The sequence below is a fragment of the Artemia sp. Qi Xiang Cuo genome, chromosome 15, assembly GCF_049724085.1.
Source record: "Artemia sp. Qi Xiang Cuo chromosome 15, ASM4972408v1, whole genome shotgun sequence".
Classification (NCBI taxonomy): Eukaryota; Metazoa; Arthropoda; class Branchiopoda; order Anostraca; family Artemiidae; genus Artemia; species Artemia sp. Qi Xiang Cuo.
This window is the reverse complement of record NC_142808.1, coordinates 15,167,031-15,181,059: the sequence shown is the minus strand read 5'-3', so window position 1 is coordinate 15,181,059 and position 14,029 is coordinate 15,167,031. Positions and strand designations below refer to the sequence as shown.

Here is a 14,029-nt window from a genome sequence, read left to right as displayed (position 1 = left end):
ATCGAAAAACTAACCCATCAACTAAAAATAGAAACATTAATCCAGTAGAAGAACAAACTTACATGGATGATTAATTTAATAAAATCGTCTAATAATATGCAAAACAAATAATATCACAAACAGTAAGCTAAATGTCTCCCTCGCCGAATTCATCTTCATCTGCATTATCAAATTCCTGTCCATTCGATTCATGGGATTGATTTTGCAAATTTTCGTCATGTTGTTCATTCTGGTCTTTTTTGTTTGTTGGTGGATAACTCACCTGTGCTGGTTGCTGGAAATGGCTGGGCTGGTTGTGTTGCTGTTGATATTGCATTGGTTTTCCATATTGCTGCTGATACTGCAGTGGCTGAACAGTGTTGTTGGTACTGCATTGGATATTGCTGCTGATACTGCATTGGCTGTTGATATTGGATCGGTTGATCATGTTGCTGCTGTATTGAATATTCATATTGCTGCTGATCTTGCACTGGATTCTTGTAGCTCATTGATTGGTACTGTTGCTGCATTGGTTGTGGATATAACTGCGTTGGGATTTGAGGGTATTGCTGCAGTAGTGGATACTGTTGTTGCAGGCTTTGCGCATTTGAAGCAACATTGTTTTCAGTTTTTATTGCTACTGAGGGTTGCGGAACGAAAAAGAATAGTGGCTGTGCTTCATCTGCAACGGGGGCTAATCCAGTTCTCTTATGATAGCCAACAATAATTTTCCTTGGCAAAAGTTGCCTGGAGCAGTACTGTTTATGCTGTCACTTTCACAATTCACAATGCTTAGCACAAATATATAAACTCCGTATTTAAGCATGATTTTTTGGTTTGCACAACTCCACAGACAAAATAAAACTGATACTATCCTATAAATAACCTTAAGGAGTAAATGTTATTACAATTTTAAATTAAATCTCTTAGTTAGGCTATTAAAATTTTCAATGACTTGAACTTTTGAAAAACAATTAGCATGCAATGAACTGCGTCACAAAATTAATTATATATTTTCAGTAAGCCTTTTGAAGAGCTATTGAGTTTTACATGGTTACAACTTAAAAGTTAAAACTTATTGGTTATACAAAAATAGTCTAAAACTTTATCTTAAAACTCGATTAAAAAGCGAAATACTTTTTCAGCTGGCCAAAACATCCGGCTGATGATACTTTTTTGGCCTCATTTTACGGAACAAAGGACTGTTGAAGCCTAGGATAGGTTCAATTGTAAATTGAACCTCTGTTTAATTGTAAATTAAACCACTTAATCGTAAATTGTTTATTGTAAATTTAGTCTCTGACATTGTTTTAATTATAAATAGAAAGATACAAGGAGCACAGAATAAAAGAAATCCAGAACACAGGCTAGCCAGGGCCGCATATGACGAATTGCTAGAGCTGAATATAATTTTTTCGTGGTCAATCCAAATCAAAAACTTGCCAGATGAAAGTGCTTTCTCCTATGTGTGGAATAATGGCCAAGGCCCACAAGCGAGTGTGGACGTATTCTTAGATATTTAAGGATTAGGTTAGAAGACCAAGAGATTCAACACTAATTAACTGGCACAAGTGATGTTTTTCTATAAAAGTTTAAAAGATGATTTTGGTAAACAATATTATTTCAAGTTGAACTTACTAATTACATATATCATAATTTGGATTCAAATGTGAGCTAATTTTAACAAATACTTTTATTTTTACGTCTACCACTTTTAACAAATTAGAGGGATACTAATTTTTCAAATAGATTATGAATTTGTCCGCTATGCGATATTTTGGGGGATGGATTGGGACACTTTCTTTTTAGGTGCAATGACAGGGTAAATTTAAGAGAGGATTTTTTTAATGGTGGAAATAGGAGCTGCAACTGGGGATCCTTGAATCAACGTCTCCTATATATATAGTGGCGGTAGAAAATTTTATTTTAAAGGGTTTAAAGGCACGAAAATAGTAATTTTCTTTTATTTGTTGTATCTGCTTATTAAATGCGCTTATTTCAAAACTGATAAAAATAAGTTGTTTGTATCAGTTGTGTACAAGGTTTTAACAGCTTTGTAATACACATAAGATTTTAAACATTTTAGAATAGTCAATTTACTTATAATGGTTGAAAAAATTGCCTTCAGAGGTAAAATAATCTATACAGTACTGCAATAATCTAGAGATAAGGGTTCTTAAATATACGAATATCCCATTTAAAACAAAGGCCTTGTTGACGCGCTTGAGCATATTAACTAAAAAAAACAAATTTTTTCTTGCGGAAGCGAATTTGAAAAATTAATGAACCAAAATTATTAATTCCCAAATTATGCATGATATAACAACAAAACTAGCTCAAATAAACGGAGTCATTATATTTTTCCAATATCCGTGGAATTCTCAAAGTTAGCGCTTCACTGAAAACACAGAATCGGCCACAAAAACTTGGTGTTCTCTTAGGATTAGAAAAGTCCATAAGTAGTCTACAAAATATAGAAGATCAATTTATAAAGCCCTTACTAGTCTTTTACCGGCCATGATTCAATAGCTTTTAGCATATAACTATAATTACTTAAGAAACCTTAAGCAGGCTTGCTTTTCAGTAAAGCAAGAGTTTTTAGAATTCTACAGATAAGAATTTTATAGATTAGAACTCTGCAGAAAATATCACAACTCAGTTTATTTAGAGCAAAGTTTGTAGATATATCTCGCATAACCAGCGTAACCATAATTTTTGTTCGTTTCAAGTTTCAACTTCGCTCTTTACTTACGTAAGAAAAAATTTTCAATTAATTTTACTCGTTTTCATTTTATTAATTATACACAGTAAGGCTTACCAAAAAGTTTAGGTGTTAAACTTAGGTGATATAATTAAGAAGTTTTCATATTATTTTTTTTTAAATAGTGGAATAGATGGAAGTTTTACTTCTCGGATCCCTTAAGATTTCGCAGAAGATATGTACAATTTTACCATGTAAATAAAGAGTCCGAGGGATATGCAGTTATTGGTGTCTTAAAAATTTTGTAAGAAAAATTTAGGTATTTTCCTTTCTTGTTTAAAGATCATTACCAGGAGATGTCTTGCACTTCTCATAAGTCATCAGAGGTTACAGCAAACAAGAACCTGGTTTCTTTTTTTGTCAAGATGGGAGCCTAAAAATCCCTGGTCGAGACCCTAAGAATTTGATGGGCAATTTGAATATTAGAATTCCCAGCATTTTGGCCTTTGAACAAGATTGATTTCTTGGGGGTAAAAAATATAGGAAAATGCTTCTTTACTGTGGCATGATTTCGTTTATTTTTCAAAAAGGGCACTAGATATAGTATTTTCTTTCAAATGAGTTCTCTACTATGGCCATTTATTATGGCCATAGTATTATGGCCATTTATTATGGCCATAACTAATATTATGGCCATTTATTCAATATGATCGCCCCTGTGCTGAAAAAAGAAGAAAACGAAAAAAAAATATTTCAATTCTCCTGCAAAAGGTTTTTAACCATTGTGACTACAATGGTTCACAGTTTATTTTGATCCGACGCCATTTTCAAGGTGTTCAAGTCTCGATTTTTTTAATCCCGCCAATTTATTTTCGCAATGAACTTTTACTATCAAATATGAATCAAAATAACAGTTACCATACCTGAATCAGCTTGAACTGGCAGCTGTTCCTCACAGGACAATTTTCTTTTATCAAAACGTTTTTTTAAGGTTTTGGCTACTATGGTCATTGGTTCACTCTTTACAAGGTTGCAGTTGTCGCTGCAGCTATGAAAGGTAATGCAGCTGTCACTGCAGTAGCTATGAAAGCGCTATGCCTTTTTTGTGCTAAGAATCATGCATGAGAGAGATAATTTATTAAAAAAAAAAAAAAATACACTAAGAAATATTTGCCAAAAAGCTTTATGGCTTGTGCATCCATTCTCAAAACTTCAAAACAATCAAGGGATTTCCCTAAAAAAAAAAAAAAAAAAAAAAAAAAAAAAAAAACACTTGAGACCTTGTTCTATACTAATCTAATATAACAATACTATTCTGTACTATTTCTCTACAATATAAAACAAATCATAAACACCGAAACAATTGTCCTTAAGCAGCCTACGAAAAGTCGGCCTATCATTCTCGTGAATTAGGCCTATATCATAAGGAAGAGACCCCATATAGAAGGAAGGACATGGCGAATCAAAAATGCAGACCTTGTAAACCTTTTAACCGGTTTTCTAATAAATGAAGAATTCCTTGTCTCATATTCTAATATTATTATTAGAATATGAACTTTTAATATTAATTATTTGGGGGTTCTGGGGCCAGAGGCCCATTTATCTTGAACCATGATTTTACAGAGCCCAGAATAGGGCCCTGGTGGCTGACCTTCTCTTCAACTTGTAAGTATAAATGTGTTTTATCCCTCTCAATTTGTTTTTAGGGATGAATTCGGGAATAGTCCAACTAGGAATTTAAGGATTGTCATAAATCAAAACATGGTAAGTGCATATTCTGCTATTTGTACATGGCATTGGTCTTGAGTCTGAATAAAAGAATCGAAGGACTCTTTGGTCCATACAATTGGAGTTTTCACGTGCGAATTCTTATCCTAGAGTCTGTCAGGGTCATAAATACCTAAAATTTAGTTATGAAACTAACTGAAAGGGGCCTTTCACGAGCAGTTAGGGGCGTCAACCAAGACGGGGGGCACTAGGCCTACTGCCCACCCCTGTATTTCGAAGAGTATCTTTTTGGGGGTTGAAAATACCTTTTTGTGCTTTTTCATCGTAAAGAAAAAACAAATTCCCCTGAAATTTGAAATATATATCCCTCCCTCCTGCATTTTCATCAATTGATGCCCCCTATGAGCCCTTAGGGTTTTAAACTGAATAGCTTATAGTTTATGAAGGCTTGGACCCTCTGAGGCTATAAAATCTTTATTAGAGGCCCTACCCTGGTATGATATAACAGCATTTCAACTTAATAGTTCTCAAACTGTAAAACAGAGTTCCATCGAGTGGTGTAGTGTCGTCATAAGAGTTACATGGAATACTCAATTAAGCATTTCGGCAAATTTATTGGAATTCCCAATCCCAAATTTTTCAGAAAAAAGATTCTAGCTGCTAGAGAAAAAAAATTACAGCAATGAAAATCAAAAGTTAATGAAGATGGTATCAATAATTGTTAGCCCTTGTCACGCTAGTTTGTAACTTCCAATGAAATTAATCTGTCTTACAATATGCAATCTACTTTTGAAGATAACCTATTAAAAGATAATTTGGATAAGATACTATTAACCATAAGAAACTTCAAGTATCAAATGCGTCCACCCTCCCCCACCCGGAAGGTTCTAAAGCAGGGAGTACAGGGGAAAATAAAAACAAACGAAAGAAAAAATACACGAAAAGGAAATATTGAAAGGGCACTAAAAAAAAAATGTCAATCATTCGCCAACTAACTATTCCCTGAAAATTGAGCCACAGCAAAGTGTAAAAAAGACAAAAAAAGTTTATCAGAAATATCTACCCCACGTGGGTATAGAAAAAATATGTACATATATTAATATAAATAAATGCATAAATTTTATCCAGAGACCGAAAATGCGTTTACAATTCGGTTTGATACTTTTCAGCCACCTAAGGTGAAATAGTCCAGACAGAATGACAAGCAGTCAAGGGGTTGAATCTCATCTAGGGTTTAAAGTCCATTAATGAACTGAATGGAATAAGAATATCATCACAATTACGAAGATAGTATGTAGAATAGTCAGGGACAAGAAATGGTTTAGTTTTAAGGACGGCGGGGCATCGCCATGTAGTTGAAGAAAAGGTTCCTTGTTTCATAATATACCTTAGAGCGTGGTTATACCTTAATATACCTTAGAGCGTGGTTATACCTTAATATACCTTACAGCGTGGAAAAGGTTCCTTGTTTCATAATATACCTTAGAGCGTGGTTATACCTTAATATACCTTAGAGCGTGGAAAAGCTTCCTTGTTTCATAATATACCTTAGAGCGTGGTTATACCTTAATATACCTTAGAGCGAGGTTATACCATAATATACCTTAGAGCGTGGATAAGGTTCCTTGTTTCATAATATACCTTAGAGCGTGGTTATATCTTAATATACCTTAGAGCGTGGAAAAGGTTCCTTGTTTCATAATATACCTTAGAGCGTGGTTATACCTTAATATACCTTAGAGTGTGGTTATACCATAATATACCTTAGAGCGTGGAAAAGGTTCCTTGTTTCATATTATACCTTAGAGCGTGGTTTCAGACGGAAAGAAAATGTTGACATTCGTTGAATGGGGTAATAAAAGACGTAAAACTGAATTAAAGTACGAAAGAGTTTTTTTTTTTTAAATCGACTCATGAAAAATGTTTCTGGGCTTCCTATGAATTCCGAGACTCCTCGGTATTTTAATTTTAATCTCACTAATAGGAGAGATTCTAAACAATATAGCACACAAGAACCGAACGTAACAATTACTAGGTCTACATAGAGAGCCCCTTGAAGCATGAATTCCTGAAAGTTGGGGGCAAGCCTGAGAAATTCGCAAGAAAGTCTGGAAGGTTGCCTTAGTAAAATTTAACGTCAGGCAATTATTATTAAATCAAAGAATTAAACTCTGAAAAAAACATTCAATTAAAAACGGATCTCAGGCTCCATTCTAACAGTAGTGCCAAGGGTGATGTCGCCAACCAAGGCAACTAGAATGTCGTCACCAGGTGATGAAGATCTACGTTTGTGGAAAAATGAAGTGGTTCAAAAAAAATTCCAGAGCAGATAAAATTTAAAAATCACAAGGATTCAAGACCCATTTAGAGCCAAGGCTTCATCTGGATATACTTCTTCAGAAGGAGAACCTCTTGAAGGGTTTTCTGGCGATAATACATTGAAGAAAAAGATTGGTAAATTTGAACTTTTGGATTTTGAATATGAGTAAAAGAAGAATATCGACCGCTTAGTTGTAGGCTAAAGCTCTGCGAGTATTAGTTCTATTTGCAACGTCTTATTTGTGCGAATCTGGCTTTTTGGCTGTCGTAGTAATAACAAATAAATTTTTTTTTGAAAATTAATGTTGAACTTAAATTAAAAGCTGATTGAAAAAGTTTCATATCAATCTAAGTTAGCGGGCAGGTAGGACATTACTGTGTCAATATAAGGTAGCGGGCAGATAGGATATTACTTCGTCAATCTAAGGCAGCAGGCAGGTAGGACATTACTGTATCAATGAAAGGTACAAGACAGGTAGGATATGATTATGTGTGTTATTATATGGTTGATTATATGAGTAGAGATGACCCTATTGATCGTGACCGGGCTCCTTATATGGGCATAGAATACTGACAGGGCTCCTAATAAGGGCATAGCCTCCCTAGGGAGAATGATTACGTAATGGGGTCAATGACCTCTTTTTCCAAGGTCGATTTATTTGATGTTGTAAGTGCACGCTCTCAGCGAATGTCAAGGTCGATTTATTTGTTGTTGTTGTTGTAAGTGCACGCTCTTAGCGAATGTTATGATCCAGAAATAGTATTTGTTGTTGTTTTGGTCATGTACATGCTCGAGGCGAATGTCATGGTGTCCAGAAATAGTATTTGTTGTTGTTGCTCTCGAGCCAAATGTTAAGAGTTTCCCAGAAACAGTTAGATCACGTGTTTCCTTCTCAGCCAATCACCGAGTCGGATACATCCTCCTTCTCAACCAATCAGAGGTCTGCTTATATATTATTGGCGGTGGGACTATAAAGAACGGGTTTTTTTGAAATAGTTTTATTAGTGTGTGAATAGAATTCAATGGAGTGAGAAGAAGAACAGTTTTGACTTTAGTCAGTTGGATTTATATTTGTGTTGATTGGCGATGAGTGGAATGCTTACCCTCTTAGAAGGTGATAGTGGAGTTGCTGATAATAGTACAAGAGCACCAAACATTGCGGTGGAAATTACGAAAGGATCGCGAATTTGTCTGGAATGGGATGCAGTATGTGCAAGATATGTAATATCCTTGAGCAAATTTAAAATGGAGGATCAATTATGTTTCGCCGCTAAAGTTGATATAGCACATGTGAATAGACTTCAATGTGCTTTAAGTGCATTGGTGAAACATGTTGAAGACAATAAACAGTATCGCTGATTGTACATGCTCTGTATTATTGATGTTGTTCTAATTATTCAATAAAATTGTTTCGAAATCGAAAATGTTCCCTATCTTTTCTGGTTAGGGCTAACGAATCAGGGTCAGTCTAGAGTCAGCAGTCAGAGTGAAAGGATTGAAAAATGAATAAATTTGAGAAAGAGAGAATTAGATCAAATCTAATGTTTATGGAAAAACATTTGATTTTGGATGATGATTTTTTCGAGTTATCTCTTAAACGCAGGATATTCTCTTGTCAGGAAGCACTTGACAATATAATGAGGAGTGATTCTCCCCCATTGGACTATTGTATGAAACTTTTTAAATGTGTCACAAATTCTTATACTCATTTTATTGATATATTAATTAGAACAAAGCAGAATCATATTGTGCATATACTTTTGAAAACATTGCCGATGAATTCAATGTAGATGGCTCCTCCCTCGAAAGAGGTACCGTTACAGAGCTACTCCTCTCTCCTCCATTTCCCTCTTGTTGAATTTATCTAACGAAGAGGATAAGTTTCGTTTTATATGTGAGTGAGTTGACATTGGAAACCGAAAAATGTTCTATATATTTCCATTGTGCATGTACACTCTTGGCAGTTGGAATAAATGTGAGAATTGTACAATTATTGATGACTATAGTGAAAAGTGTAAATTATGTAATCCTTGTAAATTACATAGAGGCTATGCAGTACAAATTAAAGGATGTAATTCATGTCTTGAGGAGGTGTGTGACTCTCATCCTAGAGGGCACCTCTGCTCCAATTGTCACTATGATAAATGTGATCAGTGGGAGAATACTTACCCCGCTATGATTGGAAAGAATCCCAAACGTAATTTCAGTTTATTTCTACGAGATTGGTATCGTCGCGGATTTAAATTATTCTGGGAAGAGGAATCTGGTCTACGATTCAACTGTTGGAGTAACCAGACAATCAGGTTTCTACGTCACCGTTGTGACGACACTACCTACTATGACTATAAACCAAATGATTTTTATTTGGCTGTGAACGAATTTGATTCACCATTTGAAAACACTATATATGATATTGCTTCAAATAAACAGCTTGAAACACTTGAATTTCATAATATGAATGAAAATAGTATAATTGACTCTACAAAGAGATGTGACAAGAGTGAAGTTACATTGTACTGTAGAAAATGTGACCCTGACTTTGCAGTCAATCAAGATCAATATAGAGTGAATCCAAATGATTTACCGGCATTAGTGGTTCACGACAGTTGCCTATACATCGAAGATGAAGAAATCTAAAGTGAAGATTTAAAGACATTGTTGTATATATACATTTTATTAATAAGCAAATTCACATACATTTTTTAAGCACTTTACTCTTAGGGCACTGAAATCAATACTGTATAGGTCTGAGAGGATATTTTCCACTAGAAAGTCATTCAGACGAGGATTGTCACCATAAATGTGGAGAAACTGCTTGTAAGTATAGCCACGGCATCGGAACACAAAATATAGTAGTGCATGGAAGCCGCAGCTTTTAGTCGTTAGATCCTGCACCCTCTTCCGATTTTGAATAATAGTTTTCCCACTGCTCTCAATATAGTTGCTGATGTGGGGTGTGTAAAATTTATAGTGTAGGCCAAGAGGATCAAAAAATTCAATCGTCTTCATTGTTTGAAAGATGCACAGCCAATGACCCGTCAGCACAGTCGATGGACTGCTATTAACAATAATCAAGTTATTGTTGACACTTTGAATTTTTCGAAGAAAGTTAGAGGGTAGACAATAGGATTTGTACTAGGACATGTAGGGGTCCATATTAAATACATTGATTATTTGACTGGTGTTCATGGAGCCAAGTCTAGTAGAACACTGCCTTCGGGAGTGATTTCCCAATAGGTTTCATATTGATTTAGTGAGATTAAGGCAATACTCTCAGCCAATGGGTCGGCAAATGTACACTCTAAACGCACACTCCCCGTACGTACTATACTCATATCCTGTGTACCCGACAAATCCAGTACAATGATACCATGTGTTTTAGCAAACATATCTTCGGTTATACCATTTTCGAATAGTTGAGAGTCATGATCTAGGGTTTGCATGGTCAACTCGTACAATGTTCTATATGATTTATCAAAAGATAGATTGTAGAGTGGGATGCCGTTTACTTTGCACACAAGAGATGAAAGTCCAAACATCTCGAATTTATGTGGGCATTCAGTCCATGATCCTATTGCACTAGCGCTTTTTACCCATGTCAAAGCCAATTTCGAGGGGATTTCACCATTGATAAAGGATCAATCGGTGAAGGTGCGTGAGCCCATTGCAATATGACGCTGATTGGTGATTGTATGAGGAACAATTAGTTTAATATTGTTGCCATTGGCTCTCAGTTTTTCAACGGCCAAAGCAACAGAACTCATGACCTGTTGTTTGCGTACATGTAGTATTGCTGAGGTGAGGGAGAGACTTACATTGGGATTGGCAGCAAGTTCTTTTCTCAATATGAAGTTGGAGGGTGCAAGCGTCAATTTTATATCCTCTTTAACATTGGGCGGTAGCCATTGGGGTATATTGAATATTTCATGATATATTTTTCCAACTAGATGTAATTCAGTAGTTGTAGCATTTTTAAGTTCATCTGTACTATCAGTATTAGTAATGTATTCATTTCCATTGGAAGCGCCTCTCAATTCCTTGTATGACTTGGGTGTCCTCAGAATGAATTGCATATAGCTTGCATAGTTGGAGAGATTGTTGCTTGTGCTCACCAGCGTGCCATTGATGTAGACACTAATTTGACGAAATAAATTATGTAGTATACAATTTTCAAAGGATATTCCATCGGCCCGAAATGGCATTGTACTATCGGATTTCCGGACTTTCATTTGTAAATCTATAAATGTGGTCGATAAATCTATGAAGTAGTGTTCATTTGAATAAATTTGAAAGTTGATATTGTCGGAGAGGGGTTGTAGTGGATAAAATTGTTCATAGTATCCATGCTTGACACTCACATCAACATTTTCGGCATTGAATAGATTCAATGAGGCGGTGATTGAAGGTTGAGAATCCTTATGCGGTAGGTAGGACATTTTAGGAGAAGAAATCTAGTTTCGATCTGACAATTTTCTTCCTGGGACTTCCGGTTACACTACGTGTCGGCTTTTTCCTTCTTTTCTTTGACAAAAGGGATGTCTTACGTTTCCGTCCTGAGTAGAGACTGATGAGTGATGCGTTGTTTCTTGACCTTTTTAAACCTTTACCTTTCTGTTTTAATCTCTAGCAAAGGGTTCGCGCACTGAACCTAAGATTTTCCGAATCACTTTTTTAAAAATCCTTACCAGAGCCCCAATCGTATAGTGTAGAGGATGCAAAATCTGTCGCAGCCGGTCCAAGATATTTTCTAGCCAGTGGTAGTGAAGAGCGAAAAAGCTTAGCAAACCAACTGCCAAGACCATAGCCAGACATTGTAGTACGCCCCTTGTAATAGTCCATTCCATTGCCCTGTTGTCTTGGGCCAAGAGTATTAACATAGCAGTCAATATCAGGACAAGTGAATACCACTTTTTTATTAGACATCTTGCTGTTGAACGATGGGTCGAAAATGGCATGTAATCACAGCCAAACCTTTTGAAATTGCTATGGGATCACCCAATTTGGTTCTTAGTGTTAACTGACAGAGTTCCAAATAGGAAGTGTTTACTGGGATATACTGAAGATGCTTTATATTATAGTGATGAATATGTTCCTTATTGGTTTTTCATTCAAGAACTCGTTGGAGGGGGACATTTGAGTTACCAACCCGAGATGTTTCCACAAATGAAGCGTAGGGAAATATACCGGTGTCCATGGAGAAGGCAGGCGGGTAGTCAGCGAAAATGAAATTAGTGTTTCTCGCACTTTTGCCAGTGATTATATTGAGCTTAAAGCCAAGAACATACTTTAGATTATCATTGAGAATAACCTTTTCATTGGCAATAGGTGAACTAATGTAGATCTTGCCCTCCTCCTTTGAATAGTTGAAATGAAAAGCTCCTTTTTTACGAGCGGAAATTCTTTTATTAATAGAACGACATAAATCATTCATACAGGTGAGTTCCTCGTAGGGTAATTCAATATATGGATAATCCAACCAATTGATTTTTTGAATTTGTTCTTGATCACCTGGTGGTGGTGGCCAATCATAGGGTCTAATTTTTATTTCATATTTACGATCCTTTCTCAGGATGTCGTAGGTATTTTTGAGAATACAGTCGACAAAAGCCACTTCATACTTTCCGTCGAATTTGATGGTGGGGGAGAGTTTCGTCCAAAAATCACTGGTTCTATTCAGATCATTGTATAGAGGATCAGAAACATTGGACATGAAAGTCACATAGAAATCATTTGGCATTGTCAATATCTTCAGCACTGACCCAAGAATCAAAACCTGAGTTGTATCCTAGCCATCGAACAAGCAACTGTCTCTTGCCATGGCGTGTACGACTCTTTAATATCTTTTCAATTTGATACCTGTCGCTAGTGTTTCTAACATTTTGCAATTTATAGTCATAAAAGCCACCGAAAATCTCATCATCTTTGGTGTCTCGCAGTCGATAAGTTATGAGTTTAGTGTGCAGAATATTGGACACATTAAAAAGTTCAGTGCTCCATAAATAATTCCCCTTTTCAAAAACATTGGTTGTTCTATTAATTCGAACAGTATCACCAACATTGAATTTCTTCTTCTTTTTCTCTTTTTCACCCTTGGAGTATTGCTTTAGAAAAGCATCAAATGTATTTTCACTATAGTAAACATCCCTTGGTGTAGAGTTGGACAGAGATAGATGGGGTCGTTTATTATAAATCAACATGATTTTATCTTAATCGGGAATAACATCCAGTATATTTTTCAAAGTGCAATGTCTTGAAATTAATAGATGAATCATTCTTATTAATCTTTCAGCCAATGAAGCCTTTATTGGACGTTGAGTATGATAAAGTATTGTATTATATTTCAAAAGAATCCCTTGTTCATGGGGATAAACAAATTCACTAACATGATCCGATTGATTTTTTCTATATGAATCCTGCTCTAGAATACTTTCAATGGTTCTATCAACTTCAATACCTCTCTTTGCTCGCAGTGGAATAACATATGCGTAGCGACTAGAGATACTGATTGCCACCAGACTATATTTGTGGGGTGCATTGTGATGTCGTTAAACTGCTTCTAAAGTTAAAAGATCCATTTGCATTATATGCACAGGGAAAAAGGCTTTAGTTTGTCGATATTGTTTGCTGCGAAGCCTGTGATTTCGATGCAGTGTGTAACTCGACTCATTATCTAGATACTCTTTTACTTTTTTCAATGTGGTGGTGCCGGCGACAGCTTTGGAAAGCGTTTTGGGGATAACTTAAACTTCCTGCTTTACCGACATTGTTCGAGACAACTTTCAGAACATTATATGTGTCGAACGTAGAAATGGTTTGTAATATCCATTCCCCATTCGATTACTGATGTGTGAATCAAGTTGTCCGCAATTTGCAATATTAAAAACAAGTGTTTTGAACTCAGCGGCGCTGCTAGTATCTTGAAATATTGAATCTTCTTTTTTCTTAAATGGTATTGTTGGATGGCTATATTCTGTTAGTTTGTTTAGAATTTGCTTAGTGCCAATAAGACTTTTGGGAAAGTTTGATACACAGAGAAAGGTGTATAGATTATCGTCAAAGGATAAGAGTCCTTTACGATTCGTCACCATATCACAAATTAAATCAACTAGATTATAACTTTTTCCCTGAATTATAGTTCATGTCCCTGTGCTCTCGACTTGAACTTGATCGCCAGTTTCCAACATGAGATAAGATAATACTCTTTTACTCTGTTCTCGATAGGTCAAAGGCAATAGGTTTCCAATTTTCAATACAATCGAATTCAATTCCTTCTCCTTTGATTGCAGTGCTGAAGAATCTTG

At 35.7% G+C, this 14,029-nt stretch overlaps 1 protein-coding gene across 3 annotated transcripts in view; it reads left to right on the top strand.

The window, feature by feature from the left end:
- The first annotated feature begins 2,628 nt into the window (after positions 1–2,628).
- The window catches only part of LOC148943368 (glutamine synthetase-like), an 82,237-nt gene continuing 70,836 nt past the window's right edge, over positions 2,629–14,029 (top strand). Inside the window, exons 1-2 of one of the 3 annotated variants that reach the window (XM_089101564.1) lie at positions 2,657–2,731; positions 4,387–4,444. The gene's annotated coding sequence lies outside the window, so the exon portion shown is untranslated. Of the gene's footprint in view, positions 2,732–4,386; positions 4,445–14,029 lie in introns of all 3 variants that reach the window. The other 2 variants (XM_089101563.1, XM_089101566.1) reach the window with 2 other exon arrangements.